Consider the following 21,113-nt stretch of genomic DNA (forward strand, 5'->3'; position numbering starts at 1 on the left):
TGACAAATCAAAATTCGTCGGCGGCTACAGATTTTACAGGGTATTTGTTCCATAGCACAAAGTATTTCCCCACTCTTGCATCACAGCACAAACTACCAAATTTTAAGTATTGGATTCCAGCAATAATTTTTACTGGTTTTCAAACTGGCGGAATTTTGATAGTGTTAGTTCAAGTTTGAAACTTTTGAATTAGATCTCTAAATGGTGACAGTTTACAAGGTTTTATCTAGCTATCTTATTTATACTTGACTGAATTGTAATGATGATTTTTTTTCTCATCGTAATTTGACCTAATAGCCATACCAAAAAATGACTCTATTAGTACTGACTAGGTTTAGCTTTTCACGGTTGTAGATGTTACTTCAGTTTCGGTGCTGGAAAATATGTACAACATACTAACAGAATTGAAAAAGAACAGAGAGATTTGGGCTTTTTTTTTTTTCAAAGCAGGTAAAGAGGGCATCAGGGCATTGGAACGGTGTCCTCAAAAATGCATATTCCTTGTGGGCATGGAGGAAGAAGGAATTAGTAAGCAAGGTTAATCAGAGGCAGAAGCTTAGCCCCATTCACACAGAAATAAATCAGGTGAGCAACCCCAGATTTTAGCATGATATTTTTACTACGATGCTGTTGTATTAATATTTTCTAAATTTCGAAACACAAAGTGAATGTTTGAAAATTGCTGGGTCCCAGTGTTGGTGGCTGTTGGAGTTTCTGGACCACTTGCTAGCAGTGATTTAAAAATTATAATTAGCTAAAATCCAAAAAAAAAAAAAATAAAATCAACAACAAAAGTTGTTTGGTGCAGAACATGCACCTTGACAATGGCACTAACTTGTTATTCTCTAGAACATGTTAGAATAGGTCTATTTTAGCCAGTGCCCTCTCCTCCAGTCCTCTGATTACATTTCACTAGAGTTCCTTAACAGAGTGCTGTATATTCATGGGACCTTTCTTAAAAAGAAGCAAAACAAAAGATGACTTTTTTCTATGTGATTAATATATCTTACTTGATCTGCTTTTCCTAAACCTCAGTGGCTTTTCCCTTAGGCAGGGGTCGGGGTGGAGGGCGACCTACTGGATACGACTGTTTTCAGGTACTTTAGAAAAAAAAAAAAACCCACCTTTTTGTAGACATGCTTAATTTTTAAGCGGTTAGGCACTGAGAGTAGCAGAAATCCTGCAAAGCTCTATAGTCTTTTAGACACTCACCTTGTCATTTCTCTGAGTAATGTCTTGATTTCAAAAATAGTGCTTTTCTCATGCCCTGAATCCACTGGAGAGGGGTGTTGGTATTTTCAGGTAACAACATTTGTGAGCACAAATACTGCAGACCAACATGTAGTACCCTCCCCCATTTATCATTTTCATTTCACTTCTCTCATTCTTTTTTATTTTAGAAAATCATATTGCTATGGTGTGTACCTTAATCTGCCAGCAAACACCATCTACACTAACATTTGTCTCACAAGCATCCTCAAGAGAAAAAGTTGTTGCACCTTATATATATTTCAAGCAAACCAAAATATGATGCTCTTCTGCCTTTGTTTTATTCTAAATTGTTGTATCATATCTTTCTGAAACCATTCTGAATCTAGTTGAAATTCTCAATATTTATGCTTTTACCTTAATTTCTAGATTCAAACCTGTATATAAATCTTTGGAACAAAATTGTCCTAGCCCTTCTCTGTGTTGCTGGAAGTGGATGATTTAGTCTCAGATGGAGACACAGTACTGTTCCAGTTTTCTTTAGCCTTTTATTTATTTAGTTATTCTGGGTATTTTCCTATGTAATTTTGAAGTGTGTAGAGTATACTATAGTTACTGAAGCTGCAGCTCCAAGAAGCTGAGTGAAAGAGAGAAAATACTGTAAGACGCCCTTCTTAAGTGTTTATTTGTTTGGATAACTGTAATGAGGCCAGGAAAAGGCAAAAGGTCCCACAGCCACTTTGAAGACACAGGTTCTTATCCCCAAACTAGGTTAGGTCCCAGATTTTAGATGAAAATGGTGAATTCTTTAAAGCCCTCTTTTTTAAAAGGATATATCATACCATCGTAATTCTGACAGTCTTTTCCCCCCTGAAAATATATTTATTTAATTCCGTCAGATGAGCTTTCTACCAGTGCCCCCTCAAAGCCATGCTCAACTCATTCCCACGTTATCACTGTTATTATAGTTCCTGCCATTCAAACTGCTGCCGAGAAAAAAAGTGATCGAACACTGTGAACAAAATGAAGCATCTGAACGGGTCTGGTTATTTATTTATTTATTTATTTATTTTTATTTTTATTTTTTTTAAATTTACCATTTTATTTTATTTTATTTTATTATTATTTTTTTTTATTTTACAAATTTAATCAGTTATACATATACATATGTTCCCATATTCCCTCCCTTTTGCGTCTCCCTCCCACCCTCCCTATCCCACCCCTCCAGGCGGTCACAAAGAACCGAGCTGATCTGCCTGTGCTATGCGGCTGCTTCCCACTAGCTATCTACCTTATATTTGGTAGTGTATATATGTCCATGCCGCTCTTTCACTTTGTCACAGCTTACCCTTCCCCCTCCCCATATCCTCAAGTCCATGCTCTAGTAGGTCTGTGTCTTTATTCCTGTCTTACCCCTATGTTCTTGATGACATTTTTTTCTTAAATTCCATATATATGTGTCAGCATACAGTATTTGTCTTTCTCTTTCTGACTTACTTCACTCTGTATGACAGACTCTAGGTCCATCCACCTCATTACAAATAGCTCAATTTCATTTCTTTTTATGGCTGAGTAATATTCCATTGTATATATGTGCCACATCTTCTTTATCCATTCATCCGATGATGGACACTTAGGTTGTTTCCATCTCCGGGCTATTGTAAATAGGGCTGCTATGAACATTTTGGTACATGTCTCTTTTTGAATTATGGTTTTCTCAGGGTATATGCCCAGTAGTGGGATTGCTGGGTCATATGGTAGTTCTATTTTTAGTTTTTTAAGGAACCTCCATACTGTTCTCCATAGTGGCTGTACCAATTCACATTCCCACCAGCAGTGCAAGAGTGTTCCCTTTTTTCCACACCCTCTCCAGCATTTATTGTTTCTAGATTTTTTGATGATGGCCATTCTGACTGGTGTGAGATGATATCTCATTGTAGTTTTGATTTGCATTTCTCTAATGAGTAAAGATGTTGAGCATCTTTTCATGTGTTTGTTGGCTGTCTGTATATCTTCTGTGGAGAAATGTCTATTTAGGTCTTCTGCCCATTTTTGGATTGGGTTGTTTGTTTTTTTGCTATTGAGCTGCATGAGCTGCTTATAAATTTTGGAGATTAATCCTTTGTCAGTTGCTTCATTTGCAAATATTTTCTCCCATTCTGAGGGTTGTCTTTTCGTCTTGTTTATGGTTTCCTTTGCTGTGCAAAAGCTTTGAAGTTTCATTAGGTCCCATGTGTTTATTTTTGTCTTTATTTCCATTTCTCTAGGAGGTGGGTCAAAAAGGATCTTGCTGTGATTTATGTCATAGAGTGTTCTGCCTATGTTTTCCTCTAGGAGTTTGATAGTGTCTGGCCTTACATTTAGGTCTTTAATCCATTTTGAGCTAATTTTTGTGTATGGTGTTAGGGAGTGATCTAATCTCATACTTTTACATGTCCCTGTCCAGTTTTCCCAGCACCAGTTATTGAAGAGACTGTCCTTTCTCCACTGTACATTCCTGCCTCCTTTATCAAAGATAAGGTGACCATATGTCCGTGGTTTTATCTCTGGGCTTTCTATCCTGTTCCATTGATCTATCTTTCTGTTTTTGTGCCAGTACCATACTGTCTTGATTACTGTAGCTTTGTAGTATAGTCTGAAGTCAGGGAGCCTGATTCCTCCAGCTCCATTTTTCGTTCTCAAGATTGCTTTGGCTATTCGGGGTCTTTTGTGTTTCCATACAAATTGTGAAATTTTTTGTTCTAGTTCTGTGAAAAATGCCATTGGTAGTTTGATAGGTATTGCATTGAATCTGTAGATTGCTTTGGGTAGTAGAGTCATTTTCACAATGTTGATTCTTCCAATCCAAGAACATGGTACATCTCTCCATCTATTTGTATCATCTTTAATTTCTTTCATCAGTGTCTTATAATTTTCTGCATATAGGTCTTTTGTCTCCTTAGGTAGTTTTATTCCTAGATATTTTATTCTTTTTGTTGCAATGGTAAATGTGAGTGTTTTCCTTGATTTCACTTTCAGATTTTTCATCATTAGTATATAGGAATGCCAGAGATTTCTGTGCATTAATTTTGTATCCTGCAACTTTACCAAATTCATTGATTAGCTCTAGTAGTTTTCTGGTAGCATCTTTAGGATTCTCTATGTATAGTATCATGTCATCTGCAAACAGTGACAGCTTTACTTCTTCTTTTCCCATTTGGATTCCTTTTATTTCCTTTTCTTCTCTGATTGCTGTGGCTAAAACTTCCAAAACTATGTTGAATAAGAGTGGTGAGAGTGGGCAACCTTGTCTTGTTCCTGATCTTAGTGGAAATGGTTTCAGTTTTTCACCATTGAGGACGATGCTGGCTGTGGGTTTGTCATATATGGCCTTTATTATGTTGAGGAAAGTTCCCTCTATGCCTACTTTCTGCAGGGTTTTTATCATAAATGGGTGTTGAATTTTGTCAAAAGCTTTCTCTGCATCTATTGAGATGATCATATGGTTTTTCTCCTTCAACTTGTTAATATGGTGTATCACATTGATTGATTTGCGTATATTGAAGAATCCTTGCATTCCTGGAATAAACCCCACTTGATCATGGTGTATGATCATTTTAATGTGCTGTTGGATTCTGTTTGCTAGTATTTTGTTGAGGATTTTTGCATCTATGTTCATCAGTGATATTGGCCTGTAGTTTTCTTTCTTTGTGACATCCTTGTCTGGTTTTGGTATCAAGGTGATGGTGGCCTCGTAGAATGAGTTTGGGAGTGTTCCTCCCTCTGCTATATTTTGGAAGAGTTTGAGAAGGATAGGTGTTAGCTCTTCTCTAAATGCTTGATAGAATTCGCCTGTGAAGCCATCTGGTCCTGGGCTTTTGTTTGTTGGAAGATTTTTAATCACAGTTTCAATTTCAGTGCTTGTGATTGGTCTGTTCATATTTTCTATTTCTTCCTGATTCAGTCTTGGCAGGTTGTGCATTTCTAAGAATTTGTCCATTTCTTCCAGGTTGTCCATTTTATTGGCATAGAGTTGCTTATAGTAATCTCTCATGATCTTTTGTATTTCTGCAGTGTCAGTTGTTACTTCTCCTTTTTCATTTCTAATTCTATTGATTTGAATCTTCTCCCTTTTTTTCTTGATGAGTCTGGCTAATGGTTTATCAATTTTGCTTATCTTCTCAAAGAACCAGCTTTTAGTTTTATTGATCTTTGCTATCGTTTCCTTCATTTCTTTTTCATTTATTTCTGATCTGATTTTTATGATTTCTTTCCTTCTGCTAACTTTGGGATGTTTTTGTTCTTCTTTCTCTAATTGCTTTAGGTGCAAGGTTAGGTTGTTTATTCGAGATATTTCCTGTTTCTTAAGGTGGGATTGTATTGCCATAAACTTCCCTCTTAGAACTGCTTTTGCTGCATCCCATAGGTTTTGGGTCGTCGTGTCTCCATTGTCATTTGTTTCTAGGTATTTTTTAATTTCCTCTTTGATTTCTTCAGTGATCACTTCGTTATTAAGTAGTGTATTGTTTAGCCTCCATGTGTTTGTATGTTTTACAGCTCTTTTCCTGTAATTGATATCTAGTCTCATAGCATTGTGGTCGGAAAAGATACTTGATACAATTTCAATTTTCTTAAATTTACCAAGGCTTGATTTGTGACCCAAGATATGATCTATCCTGGAGAATGTTCCATGAGCACTTGAGAAAAATGTGTATTCTGTTGTTTTTGGATGGAATGTCCTATAAATATCAATTAAGTCCATCTTGTTTAATGTATCATTTAAAGCTTGTGTTTCCTTATTTATTTTCATTTTGGATGACCTGTCCATTGGTGAAAGTGGGGTGTTAAAGTCCCCTACTATGATTGTGTTACTGTCGATTTCTCCTTTTATGGCTGTTAATATTTCCCTTATGTATTGAGGTGCTCCTATGTTTGGTGCATAAATATTTACAATTGTTATATCTTCTTCTTGGATTGATCCCTTGATCATTATGTAGTGTCCTTCTTTGTCTCTTCTAGTAGTCTTTATTTTAAAGTCTATTTTGTCTGATATGAGAATTGCTACTCCAGCTTTCTTTTGGTTTCCATTTGCATGGAATATCTTTTTCCATCCCCTTACTTTCAGTCTGTATGTATCTCTAGGTCTGAAGTGGGTCTCTTGTAGACAGCATATATATGGGTCTTGTTTTTGTATCCATTCAGCCAGTCTGTGTCTTTTGGTGGGAGCATTTAGTCCATTTACATTTAAGGTAATTATTGATATGTATGTTCCTATTCCCATTTTCTTAATTGTTTTGGGTTCGTTATTGTAGTTCTTTTCCTTCTGTTGTGTTTCTTGCCTAGAGAAGTTCCTTTAGCATTTGTTGTAAAGCTGGTTTGGTGGTGCTGAACTCTCTCAGCTTTTGCTTGTCTGTAAAGGTTTTAATTTCTCCATCAAATCTGAATGAGATCCTTGCTGGGTAGAGTAATCTTGGTTGCAGGTTTTTCTCCTTCATCACTTTAAGTATGTCCTGCCACTCCCTTCTGGCTTGTAGAGTTTCTGCTGAGAGATCAGCTGTTATCCTGATGGGGATTCCCTTGTGTGTTATTTGTTGTTTTTGCCTTGCTGCTTTTAATATGATTTCTTTGTGTTTAATTTTTGACAGTTTGATTAATATGTGTCTTGGTGTATTTCTCCTTGGATTTATTCTGTATGGGACTCTCTGTGCCTCCTGGACTTGATTAACTATTTCCTTTCCCATATTAGGGAAGTTTTCAACTATAATCTCTTCAAATATTTTCTCAGTCCCTTTCTTTTTCTCTTCTTCTTCTGGAACCCCTATAATTCGAATGTTGGTGCGTTTAATGTTGTCCCAGAGGTCTCTGAGACTGTCCTCTGTTCTTTTCATTCTTTTTTCTTTATTTTGCTGTGCAGCAGTTATTTCCACTATTTTATCTTCCACCTCACTTATCCGTCCTTCTGCCTCAGTTATTCTGCTATTGATCCCATCTAGAGTAATTTTTATTTCATTTATTGTGTTTTTAATCGATGCTTGATTCGTCTTTAGTTCTTCTAGGTCCTTGTTAACTGTTTCTTGCATTTTGTCTATTCTATTTCCAAGATTTTGGATCATCTTTACCATCATTATTCTGAATTCTTTTTCAGATAGACTGCCTATTACCTCTTCATTTGTTAGGTCTGGTGGGTTTTTATCTTGCTCCTTCTCCTTCTGTGTGTTTTTCTGTCTTCTCATTTTGCTTATGTTACTGTGTTTGGGGTCTCCTCTTTGCAGGCTGCAGGTTCGTAGTTCCCGTTGTTTTTGGTGTCTGTTCCCAGTGGCTAAGGTTGGTTTAGTGGGCTGTGTAGGCTTCTTGGTGGAGGGGACTACTGCCTGTGTTCTGGTGGATGAGGCTGGATCTTGTCTTTCTGGTGGGCAGGTCCACGTCTGGTGGTGTGTTTTGGGGTGTTTGCGGACTTTTTATGATTTGAGGCAGCCTCTCTGCTAATGGGTGGTGTTGTGTTCCTGTCTTGCTAGTTGTTTGGCATAGGGTGTCCAGCACTGTAGCTTGCTGGTCGTTGAGTGAAGCTGGGTGCTGGTGTTGAGATGGAGATCTCTGGAAGATTTTCGCCGTTTGATATTATGTGGAGCTGGGAGGTCTCTTGTGGACCAGTGTTCTGAAGTTCGCTCTCCCACCTCAGAGGCACAGCACTGACTCCTGGCTCCTCAATTTGGGATGATTTGTTGTCTATTCACGTATTCCACAGATGCAGGGTACATGAAGTTGATTGTGGAGCTTTAATCCGCTGCTTCTGAGGCTGCTGGGAGAGGTTTCCCTTTCTCTTCTTTGTTCTCACACCTCCTGGGTCTCAGCTTTGGATTTGGCCCCGCCTCTGCGTGTAGGTCGCCGGAGGGCGTCTGTTCTTCGCTCAGACAGGACAGGGTTAAAGGAGCAGCCTCTTCGGGGACTCTGGCTCACTCAGGCCGGGCGGGAGGGGGGGCACGGAGTGCGGGGCGAGCCTGCAGCGGCAGAGGTCGGCATGACGTTGCACCAGCCCGAGGCGCGCCGTGCGTTCTCCCAGGGAAGCCGCCCCTGGATCCCGGGACCCCGGCAATGGCAGGCTGCACAGGCTCCCGGAAGGGCGGTGTGGACAGTGTCCTGCGCTCGCACACAGGCTTCTTGGCGGCGGCAGCAGCAGCCCCAGCGTCCCACGCCCGTCTCTGGGCTCCGCGCTTTCAGCCGCGACTCGCGCCCGTCTCTGGAGCTCCTTTACGCGGCGCTCTTAATCCCCTCTCCTCGCGCACCAGGAAACCAAGAGGGAAGAAAAAGTCTCCTGCCTCTTCGGCAGCTCCAGAGTTTTCCCGGACTCCCTCCCGGCTAGCTGTGGCACATTAGCCCCCTTCAGGCTGAGTTCTCGCCGCCAGTCCCAGTCCTCTCCCTGCGCTCTGACTGAAGCCCGAGCCTCAGCTCCAGCGCCGCCCGCCCTGGCGAGGGAGCAGACAAGCCTCTCGGGCTGGTGAGTGCCGCTCGGCACCGCTCCTCTGTGCGGGAATCTCTCTGCTTTGCCCTACCCAGGTATGTGGGGAGTTTCTTGCCTTTTGGGAGGTCTGGGGTCTTCTGCCAGCGTTCAGTAGGTGTTCTGTAGGAGTTGTTGCACGTGTAGCTGTATTTCTGGTGCATCTGTGGGGAGGAAGGTGATCTCCGCGTCTTACTCTTCCGCCATCTTACCCCGATCATCGGGTCTGGTTATTTAGAATCCAACTTGTGTAATCCCTGTCACTCTCTTATCAAGTCAGATGCTACTCTGCCTGAGTCATAGAAAATTTTGTTTGCACTCTGTAGTCCTTGGCTCATCCTCTGGAAATGTTTGCACCTATGTAAAATCTCAAGCAGATTATAAATCGATACAGCACTAGGAGTAAGCTGAAAACTGAATGACATGTTTTGTCTATACAGTTCCGGGGGAGGGATGGGGAATATCAAGTAGCTCTGTTCCAAGTTTGGCATTTGGCATTAATGTGAAGCAGTGGGACCATGCTGCCTGTTAAACTACTGTATGAATCCTAAGTGTTCTGGAGACCAGCAGCTGGAGGCTGGAGGCCAGCATCCATACAGCAAAGGGGAAGCGTCGCCGCTTCTTGGGGGAAAAGGAAGGAAGTCGTGCAAGGCCTGGAGTCATCATTTGTAAAGGGGAAGTCGGGGTGTACGTGATGCTGTGAGAAGGTTCACCTTTGATTGCACTGCTTCACAGAGCCCTCAGATAAGGCCAATCCTAATGGGCTACCTCGGCTTTAACGGTTAATTCCAGTAAGTCCTGTTTCAAAGGTTTGTCTTTTTTTGCTTCTACCGTCAGGGCCACTGTTTTCCACTGCAGTGTTTTGACTTCCCAAACCACCTTCTCCAGAGAGAACAATGTATTGCTGAAAATGGGCAGTAGAAGCAAATGCTCTTATTACATTTGACCTATAAAGTATTCAGAGTGACTGTTAGGTGGGAATTAAAATTTAGCTTTCCCCACATAGGATCTTGTTTTGCACCTTATAAAGAGTGTACTAATTGTTAATTAGGTGTTGCTTTTATTTAGACAAGCATTCCCAAAGAATTAGATTTGGATTTTGTGTTTCTTTGAGTTTGGGGATTTTTTATTTTACAGTTATCTTATTTAGGTTGACTAACCTCATACTTACAATAAAAAAAGAAACAGTGGTTCAGTTCATCTTACCAGATATGTCTGGTGATGTATTCAGAGTCTGATGGACTGCTTTGCTTTTATATAGTTTGGAAGTGATAGTGAAGTTTATTATACCCCATATTAAATGACCTTGTCCTTTTCACTGGGGACATTATCTTACATTTTAGAAACAGAAGCAGCAAAAGAGTGAACAACAAGACAAGTACATTTGATTCCCCTCATACACGTCCATCTGTTTGTGCTACGCTTTCCTTAAAAATATCAATATACATTTTCTTCACACATACAAAAAGTTTCCTCTCCTGGCCAAATTTTATTTGTGGTGGTATGATTTATAATAATAACAGAAAAGAGGAAACCTTGTACTTAGAAGTTCGGTGGCCACTGTTTCCTTGTTGCAGTCAGTGGTCAAAATTGATCCTGCCCTGAAGTTGATCTTTTTTATTTATTTATTTATTTATTTATTTATTTATTTATTAGTTTCTGCTTAATAACAAAGTGAATCAGTCATACATATACATCTGTTCCCACATCCCTTCCCTCATGCATCTCCCTCCCTCCCACCCTCCCCATCCCACCCCTCCAGGCGGTCACAAAGCACCGAGCTGATCTCCCTGTGCTCTGCGGCTGCTTCCCACTATCTATCTACCTTACGTTTGGTAGTGTATATATGTCCATGCCTCTCTTTCACTTTGTCACAGCTTACCCTTCCCCCTCCCCATATCCTCAAGTCCATTCTCAAGTTAGGTCTGTGTCTTTATGCCCGTTTTACCCCTAGGTTCTTCATGACATTTTTAAAAAAAATTCCATATATATGTGTTAGCATACGGTATTTGTCTGTCTCTTTCTGACTTACTTCACTCTGTATGACAGACTCTAGGTCTATCCACCTCATTACAAATAGCTCAGTTTCGTTTCTTTTTATGGCTGAGTAATATTCCATTGTATATATGTGCCACATCTTCTTTATCCATTCATCAGATGATGGACACTTAGGTTGTTTCTATCTCCGGGCTATTGTGAATAGAGCTGCAGTGAACATTTTGGTACATGTCTCTTTTTGAATTATGGTTTTCTCAGGGTATATGCCTCGTAGTGGGATTGCTGGGTCATATGGTAGTTCTATTTTTAGTTTTTTAAGGAACCTCCATACTGTTCTCCATAGTGGCTGTACCAATTCACATTCCCACCAGCAGTGCAAGAGTGTTCCCTTTTCTCCACACCCTCTCCAGCATTTATTGTTTCTAGATTTCTTGATGATGGCGATTCTGACTGGTGTGAGATGATATCTCATTGTAGTTTTGATTTGCATTTCTCTAATGATTAATGATGTTGAGCATCCTTTCATGTGTTTGTTGGCAGTCTGTATATCTTCTTTGGAGAAATGCCTATTTAAGTCTTCTGCCCATTTTTGGATTGGGTTGTTTGTTTTTTTGCTATTGAGCTGCATGAGCTGCTTATAAATTTTGGAGATTAATCCTTTGTCAGTTGCTTCATTTGCAAATATTTTCTCCCATGCTGAGGGTTGTCTTTTGGTCTTGTTTATGGTTTCCTTTGCTGTGCAAAAGCTTTGAAGTTTCATGAGGTCCCATTTGTTTATCTTTGTTTTTATTTCCATTTCTCTAGGAGGTGGGTCCAAAAGGATCTTGCTGTGATTTATGTCATAGAGTGTTCTGCCTATGTTTTCCTCTAAGAGTTTGATAGTTTCTGGCCTTACATTGAGGCCTTTAATCCATTCTGAGCTTATTTTTGTGTATGGTGTTAGGGAATGATCTAATCTCATACTTTTACATGTCCCTGTCCAGTTTTCCCAGCACCACTTATTGAAGAGGCTGTCCTTTCTCCACTGTACATTCCTGCCTCCTTTATCAAAGATAAGTTGACCATATGTGCATGGGTTGATCTCTGGGCTTTCTATCCCGTTCCATTGATCTATCTTTCTGTTTCTGTGCCAGTACCACACTGTCTTGATTACTGTAGCTTTGTAGTATAGTCTGAAGTCAGGGAGCCTGATTCCTCCAGCTCCGTTTTTCGTTCTCAAGATTGCTTTGGCTATTCGGGGTCTTTTGTTTTTCCAAACAAATTTTGAAATGTTTTGTTCTAGTTCTGTGAAAAATGCCACTGGTAGTTTGATAGGGATTGCATTGAATCTGTAGATTGCTTTGGGTAGTAGAGTCATTTTCACAATATTGATTCTTCCAATCCAGAAGCATGGTATATCTCTCCATCTATTTGTATCATCTTTAATCTCTTTCATCAGTGTCTTATAATTTTCTGCATACAGGTCTTTTGTCTCCTTAGGTAGGTTTATTCCTAGATATTTTATTCTTTTTGTTGCAATGGTAAATGGGAGTGTTTTCTTGATTTCATTTTCAGATGTTTCATCATTAGTGTACAGGAATGCCAGAGATTTCTGTGCATTAATTTTGTATCCTGCTACTTTACCAAATTCATTGATTAGCTCTAGTAGTTTTCTGGTAGCATCTTTAGGATTCTCTATGTATAGTATCATGTCATCTGCAAACAGTGACAGCTTTACTTCTTCTTTTCTGATTTGGATTCCTTTTATTTCCTTTTCTTCTCTGATTGCTGTGGCTAAAACTTCCAAAACTAGGTTGAATAAGAGTGGTGAGCGTGGGCAACCTTGTCTTCTTCTTGATCTTTGTGGAAATGGTTTCAGTTTTCCACCATTGAGGACAATGTTGGCTGTGGGTTTGTCATATATGGCCTTGATTAGGTTGAGGAAAGTTCCCTCTATGCCTACTTTCTGCAGTGTTTTTATCATAAATGGGTGTTGAATTTTGTCAAAAGCTTTCTCTGCATCTATTGAGAGGATCCTATGGTTTTTCTCCTTCAATTTGTTAATATGGTGTACCACATTGATTGATTTGCGTATATTGAGTAATCCTTGCATTCCTGGAATAAACCCCACTTGATCATGGTGTATGATCCTTTTAATGTGCTGTTGGATTCTGTTAGCTAGTCTTATGTTGAGGCTTTTTGCATCTATGTTCATCAGTGATATAGGCCTGTAGTTTTCTTTCTTTGGGACATCCTTGCCTGGTTTTGGTATCAAGGTGATGGTGACCTCGTAGAATGAGTTTGGGAGTGTTCCTTCCTCTGAAATTGTTTGGAAGAGTTTGAGAAGGATGGGTGTTAGCTCTTCTCTAAATGTTTGATCGAATTCGCCTGTGAAGCCATCTGGTCCTGGGCTTTTGTTTGTTGGAAGATTTTTAATCACAGTTTCAATTTCAGGGCTTGTGATTGGTCTATTCATATTTTCTATTTCTTCCTGATTCAGTCTTGGCAGGTTGTGCATTTCTAAGAATTTGTCCATTTCTTCCAGGTTGTCCATTTTATTGGCATAGAGTTGCTTGTAGTAATCTCTCATGATCTTTTGTATTTCTGCAGCGTGAGTTGTTACTTCTCCTTTTTCATTTCTAATTCTATTGATTTGAGTCTTCTCCCTTTTTTTCTTGATGAGTCTGGCTAATGGTCTGTCAATTCCTTAAGTTGATCTTTATGCACAGAATTAGTTACTGTGAACATTACTACTCTTTCCAGAGATTTTCTAATAACTTGGGCCCGAACTGGTTACCGAGGAGCAAGGACCTAATTCCATGCCTCCACACCCTCCCACTGCACCGCACCACACGTCTTACCTCACAAGCTCTAACCTAAATCACAGAGGCACGCGTTTCGTGGACTAACCATCACATCCCCTGGCGGCCTCAGGGGAGTGCTCACGTCCACTGACACCTCCCTTTAGTGCGTCAGCTCGTAGCGGCAGAACTGGGGTGGGGGAGGTTTGTGATCTGGAGCTCAGCACATGCTCGGCAACATGTTTCTCATTTCCTTAGCATTCATGGCTTGCTCTCAGGAATCTGTCGAAAAGGAATAAAAACCACCTGAGAGTCCACATTACCAGATTATGAACTTTTCCCATAGGTTTGAATTGCTTACTTACCTATTATAAATTAACCACAGCTTCATTTGGCCACCAGGTCTTAAGTCTGTTGACAGTTTTCAGCATGACCGAATTGCTCATTTTTCTTGCTTTCAGAAATTGGCTTGGTTGTCTTTAGAGTTGGTGTAAACGTGCCATGTAATAAATGATTTCCACTTAATGGTACAACAGAATTATTGCTTTCTTAGATGTATGTGTAGTAAAAGTCAATATACACGTTTATATAATTTCTTTCCTCAAAATCTTATACTTAATTTAATTTCTAAAAATTGCACATGTAAGTCATGTGTATAACATGCTAAAGTACTTTAACTGTGATCTGAAAACTGAATAAAAAATATTTAATAGAAAATCAGAATATTGGGCTTCCCTGGTGGCGCAGTGTTTGAGAGTCCACCTGCCGATGCAGGGGACGCGGGTTCGTGCCCCGGTCCGGGAAGATCCTACATGCCGCGGAGTGGCTGGGCCCGTGAGCCATGGCTGCTGAGCCTACGCGTCCGGAGCCCGTGCTCCACAACGGGAGAGGCCACAGCAGTGAGAGGCCCGCGTACCGCAAAAAAATAAAAAATAAAAAAACCTCAGAATATTTTAGTATTGCAAGAGTTCTGCAGCTCTTAATAGTTTGTAAATCCACTATCTCATTTGTAATTAACATTCTCAATTCTCTTACTCTATGCCTTTTTATAAGGGAATAGGTAAGACAACTTTCTTTGTTGAAAAGGGTATAAGGTATGACAAAGCCCTGAGATATTTCAGGAAATTGTATTTATTGAGAAACTGACCAAGAACCCACATTTTCCCCTGTTACTGTAAGAAGTCTCCAGAGAAAGATTTTCAAAGACTGTCAGTTCAGTTCTTCTCACTGTAAGAAGTCTGGCTATTTTGATCCCTTACTGAATTTACATAGATCATCTACATTTGAACATTCAGAGGTACTTAAGAACATTGCTTTTGTTCTGGACCATATGATGTATTTTAAAATTTAAAGTTGAAACATAACATATAGTGCTTCTTTGCAAATATGAGTCCAAATAAGAACAGAAATCAGTCACTGTAGAAAAACATGTAGCCCAACAGAAATCTTGACTGGGCAAGGAAGCTTCACCTACTTCACCTAGGGACGAACCCACGTCCCCTGCATCGGCAGGCGGACTCTCAACCACTGCGCCACCAGTGAAGCCCTGAAAGGAATTTTTTATCCAAAGTTTATAATGAATGTCTACAAATCAGTGAGAAAATTACAAATGCCCAGTTTAAAACTGGGCAAAAGATAAAGACAAGTTATTCAGAGAGCAAACTGTATAATTAATAAATCAACACATAAAAAAATGTTCAACCTCACTAGAAATCAGGGAAAAGCCAATTTAAACATGAGATCGTATTTTTAACTTCAAATTGGGGGGGAAAACCGAAAGAGGGAGTGTTGAGGAAGGATTTGGGAACCAGTTCTTTACATATAGTACTGATAAGGTTGTAAATTTCAGGGAAATTTGTGAAGGAACATTTCAAAAGTTTATACATCCAGCAGTTCTACTTCTATAAATCTTTCCTAGAGATATGTGTACCTGTGTGCAAATTTATATTTACAAAAAAATATTTTCTGCTGCATTGTTGGCAATGACAAAAAATTAGAAGGAACCCAAATTCCCATCAATATGAGTGGTTAAATGACAGTAGAGCCATACTCTAGAATGCTCAGCTTCCAGTAACCAGAATAAGCTCGACCAATGTGCACTGATGTGAAAAATTTCCAAGATACATCTTAACCCCCTTGGTAGTATTCTTTTGTTTTTTGGAATTTAATTTATTTATTTTTGGCTGTGTTGGGTCTTCGTTTCTGTGCGTGGCTTTCTCTAGTTGCGGCGAGCGGGGGCCTCTCTTCATCACGGTGCGCGGGCCTCTCACTGTCGCTGCCTCTCTTGTTGTGGAACACAAGCTCCAGACGCGCAGGCTCAGTAGTTGTGGCCCACGGGCCTAGTTGCTCCACGGCATGTGGGATCTTCCCAGACCAGGGCTCGAACCCGTGTCCCCTGCATTGGCAGGCGGATTCTCAACCACTGTGCCACCAGGGAAGCCCCGGTAGTATTCTTCATATCTTAAAATGTGCATACCTATGACACATAAATTCCATGTCTAATTTTCTGTCCTACAAACCTACGAAAAGCTACAGACTTCTGATCAATATCCCACAAACTATTGTCAATTGTAAGAAGTATGTCCAAAAGAAAAAAAAAAGAATCAGAAATCTGTTCAAAACCAGCAGATTTTAAAGAACTTATTATCCCCTCACCCACCTCTGTTCTGCTATAGCAACACTGGAAGACTGCAACTAGGAAAGAGAGCAAGCCTAACTCCCACCTCAAATCTTGTCTCTCAACTACAGGGTATGATGAAGTCATTTAAAAAATATATTTAAAGGAGACTGAACCCTTAGGTGAAAGACCCCAATAAGTTATTTCCCTAAAATAGACAGTAAATAAAGAATTTGGAATGAGTTGCAGTGGAAAGATGTGAAATCTCTTTCTTTGGGTCTTCTTAAAATTATCACATTCCCACATATGTCTGCAGTGTTTTAAATATTTTCCATTTATGTAGTAAACATTGAAAGACAGAAAGACAGAGGTTATTTCCAACTAGATGTTATCCTTTCCCCCCAATGGAACTATGCTTTCCTTTCTAGACACATGAGCTCTCCTTTTTCGAGTCTGAGATTGGAAGTTCTCATGGTTGAATTGTTAACACATTTATCTTTATTTGGGTTGAGTTTGATCCAGCTACTCTGAAGACTATGGTTTCTTCACTAAAAATTGCTTCCATTGTAGATTTATCACCTGGTTGGCAAACGCTGGATAACTTCAGGCACAAGAACATTACTCTGAACCTGGGTGTGGTCAGTGAGATAGAAACCAACATTTTTTTTCCTTCATGATATGAAATATACTCTAACTTTACTCCCAGGGTTTTGTCCAAAAAACTCATAAAACATAAATTGACTCTGCCCTTCAGACTCCCATGTTCTCCTCCAGTCTACACAGCAAAGTCTAAGTTCAATTACACCAAGACTGATGCCAAATTTCAAAAAACGAGAGCACCCTCCATTTCTGCTAGTGCCAGGTGTGTTGTTCCAGGTGCACAGAAGTATCTTAAAAAGTCTTAGTAAATCTCATTCTACAATAAATAATTACTCAACAAGTTCTCTCTGGACCAGGGTATACTAAGCCAGTGTCTGCTTTCTATTGCAGGCGAAGAAGTTTGTGGTCTTTCATGGAGCTTCCATTTACCAACCTGGAAATGGCATTCATTTTATTGGCTTTTGTTATCTTTTCCCTCTTTACTCTGGCTTCCATCTACACTGACCCAGATGAGAGGAATGAAGGTAAACAGAGAGAGCTCTTCATAAGAGTCCCCGTCTCCTTTCCCCACCCAATCATCTTTCTTTGATTTGGTTTAGTTTCTATTCTGTATGTGAGAATGAGTTTGTTTTGGGGTGTGCTGTGTGTGTGTGTGTGTATGAGAGAAGGGAGACAGAGAGACAGAGAAAGAGAGTTTTATTAAATAGCCTGAAATATCTACTGTGGCATTTTACCATTATTTATTAAGAGAGGTTTGGAAATGGAAACGATTATTCACATGACTTTTAATCCCAGAATTTTGCAGGTCTTATGCCCTGAATTTTATATCTATATCTATATCTAAATCTATATCTATATGTATATGTATATATATAATTTTTCTTTCACCATCCTCCCATCACTGCCCCTCATCCCTGTCCCCCATCAGAAACTTAAAATGTGCAAAAAGCACAATATCTTTCAAAGTCATTAAAGGTAATTTTCACAGGCTAAATGCAAGTTCACAAGAAACAAATTCCATTATCGTATACATATATGGTGTGTGGAGGTGTGCGCTTTTGTTCAACTATAAATAAGAAGGAAAAGAATTAAAGGTTTTTTCCTAATGAGCTCTTGTCAAAGCCCAAACTTTCAAAAAAAATGTAGAAGCGTTTAAAAAACTCAACACCACATGTTTGCTTATTGCCAGTCATAACAATTATTAGCAATAATATGTAATTTAAATGGCAGTTCTTGGTATTTCACTGTAGTTCAGGTCCTACCAAATTTCACACAAAATTAATGGTGACTGACCACTTTTGAGGGCAAAAATTATATACGTATATATATATATATAAATATATATATATATATATATATATAAATATATATATATATATATATATATATTTATATATATATATATGGCATATGGTAAGGAAATAATATATGTTTGTAGAGAATAAGATAAAATCATAAAAAGAAAACTGTGCCTCCTAAAATTGTGATACCTCTCCATGAATTTTTGGCTGTGAAAGAAGTGCTCTCTGTAAAAGACAATCGTATTCTCTGTCTTATAAACATACTACACTTACAGAAGTAGAAAACAAGAAGCCACAGTAAACAGACATTTAATTTCTGCTGACATGAAGATTGGGAAGCATAACTGGAGTCCGTAAAGTCTTTTCCATGCGCCATATTGTTTTAGTTTAAAATGGGTTTGGCTGAAAGAAAGAGTAAGAGCAAAATTGCAGTTACTTTAACTAGATGATAATGTCTTTCTCTCACACATAAAGGAAGCCTGGGGGTAGAAGTTCCCTCCTGACACGACTCCCTGGTATCCTGGACCCAGGCCACACTGTCTTGGTTCCCTCCCATCTCCTATGGCAGCTCCCATGTCCGGCACTGACCCAGATGGCCCATCTTCCACTATCATCTATGCATGCCTGTCAGCAAGAAGAAGCAAGAGGGCACACCTCTGTCTTTTAAGAGTGCTCCCAGAACCTACACTCACCACTTCCCTTTGGCCAGAATTTAGTCCACGGACATACCGAAAGGAAAGCTGGGAAATGTCATAGTTATTCTGGGAGGCGTGTGTGGAGCAAAAACTTTGGGTTTTGTTCCTAAAGGAAGAGGGGTACAACCAGCAGTGTCTGCCAGACCCGTAGACTCCTAACCATGCATTCACTACGGGGCTGGTAGTCATGAAATTGGGGAATATTTGAGCTAGAAGGAATGTTAAGAGAGCATCTGATTTACTGATGCTTAACCAGAACTGAATATCAGAAAGGCACCTCATACTTGGGGCCCATCACAAACCCAGCAAATACGCATTTCTGGGTGTCCCACCTGGCCACGTGTCTTTAAACAAGATCCCCTACCCCCCCCCCATTTTTCTAGCTTTCTTCTCTGGTTAAGAAGCATTGACCAACTATTCATGTTTCAGATGTGACAACAGAGACCCACAAATGTTTAGTGAGTTTCTCAGGGGCTCAGTTAATTAGCAGAAGAGCCAAAACTAGAGCACAGACTCCCCGTTGCAGGTTCCTGCCCCCTCTCTGCACTCCCATGACTCCTGAGTTATGATCCATGGACACAGACAGCCAGAAGACTGGGCCAGTCATAGACATTGACCTTTCCTTTACACTTCTGTATTCCGTTTTTCATCAGTTCCTTTTTCTTCTGCTCTATTCCTCCTATATCTGAGGTCTACTTTCCAAGCTAAAGCAATTCCTCCATTTGAATACTGTTCACTAACAGAACTAGACCCAGCTGCCCAAGAATTCTCATCGAAGAACACCCTTGCTTCCCTTCGTGACCACCAGGTCGGTGCCAAGCACAATTTTGCATGAAAGTACAAAATGTATACACTTTCCTAAATGTGGTAAGACCCAGGAGTAAAACCCACCTTCATTAAAATTGCAGGGCTATTTTCATCTCCTTTCTGGCAGAAGCAGAGAATTGCAGGAGCCACAAAAATAAACTTAAGAGAGGCAGATTTAATTTCACATGTGTATTTAAAATCTGATAGACTCAGCTATGGGCAATGGAGAATCTAAATCTGAATGGGACTCAGCTCCTATGTCAGGGAGCTGATTGTCTCATGGAGGATTCAGTTGTATAACCAGAGCCGACCCAGTGAATGGGCTACCAGAGTTTTCAACTAAGGAGGATGGGGTCAGAACGGAAGCTCTTCCTTGGGGGTATTGCGGTGGGCTTCACGGAAGAGGTGGCGACCCTGATGCAGGTGATATTGACAGAGTAGGGTGGGTGGGGTTCATTCTAACTAAGAATACAGCTTAAGGAAAATTACCTGACCGAAAAAAATGAAATGTATAAGAGGAAAAATCAGCTATGGTTTGGAATGTACCTTAAGTCCAACAAGGAATTGAACAGAACTGATCATTGGCCAGAATCTTCTCAAGTCCTTCAGAGGTCAGAAGACGAACAAAGCATTTTAACAGGGAGTCTCTTAAACTTAAGAGATGGGTGCCTCTGACCTCAGCCTCCCACGTGAGAGCAAAGGCTCTCAAGCTCTAACTTGCACATAAGTCACGTAGAGATTTTATGAAAAAGTAGACTACTGTTCAGTAGGTCTGGGTGGGACCTGAGATTCTGCATTTCTAAGAAGCTTCCAAGTGACGACCATGCTCTAGAAGACGAGCCCAGCCACAGATGTGACACTTGCAGGCCCCAGGGGGCCAAGCTCATCTGTGTGCAGCAGGGGAGGTGGGAGCTTGGCTACGTGGCTGGGCGTCCACGTTCCGTCCCGTAAGCAAGGCCCTACAGGACACGGGGCAGACCCAGAGCTGGAGGGCAGGGCCTCAGCCTCCAGCACAGCGCAGTCTTGCCTCAGGTCCTAACGTGTCAGGAGTGGGTGGATTAAGGTTTAAGAAAATATTTTATATGTTTAGAAGAGTTGAGAGTCATTCTTATTTTTTTAGGGAAGAAATTGTATTTAATTAGATTAATTAATTAATCATTTAAGTTGAAGTATAGTTGATTTACAATGTTGTGTTAGTTTTAGGTGTACAGCACAGTGATTCATATATATATATTCTTCTTCAGATTCTTTTCCATTATAGGTTATTACAAAATATTGAGTATAGTTCCCTGTGCTATAGAGTAGGTCCTTAGTGGTTATGAGAGTCACTCTTTAAACATCAGAATCTTGGAGTGTACAGTGAAGGGAGGCCGAGCGGCTCCGCGAGCTCCTCTCTCTCCACTTTCCCATAGAGAAGCCCTGACTGGCCGCTGAGGGCGAGCCACACACACGCCCTCGCCCCCGGCGAACCCGCGCGGTCACTATCATATGACACAGGCTTTGCCGCAGTTCATCTTCCTCCCTGTGTACTTTCCGTTTGCCTTCCTGGAATTCTGCTGCATCACAGAAGCTGGAAGTTCTGATGTTCCATTGAACTCACGATGGAAAGTCTTGACTTGACCGGTCAGAGTA

The sequence above is a fragment of the Mesoplodon densirostris genome, chromosome 1 (assembly GCF_025265405.1).
Source record: "Mesoplodon densirostris isolate mMesDen1 chromosome 1, mMesDen1 primary haplotype, whole genome shotgun sequence".
Lineage (NCBI taxonomy): Eukaryota > Metazoa > Chordata > Mammalia > Artiodactyla > Ziphiidae > Mesoplodon > Mesoplodon densirostris.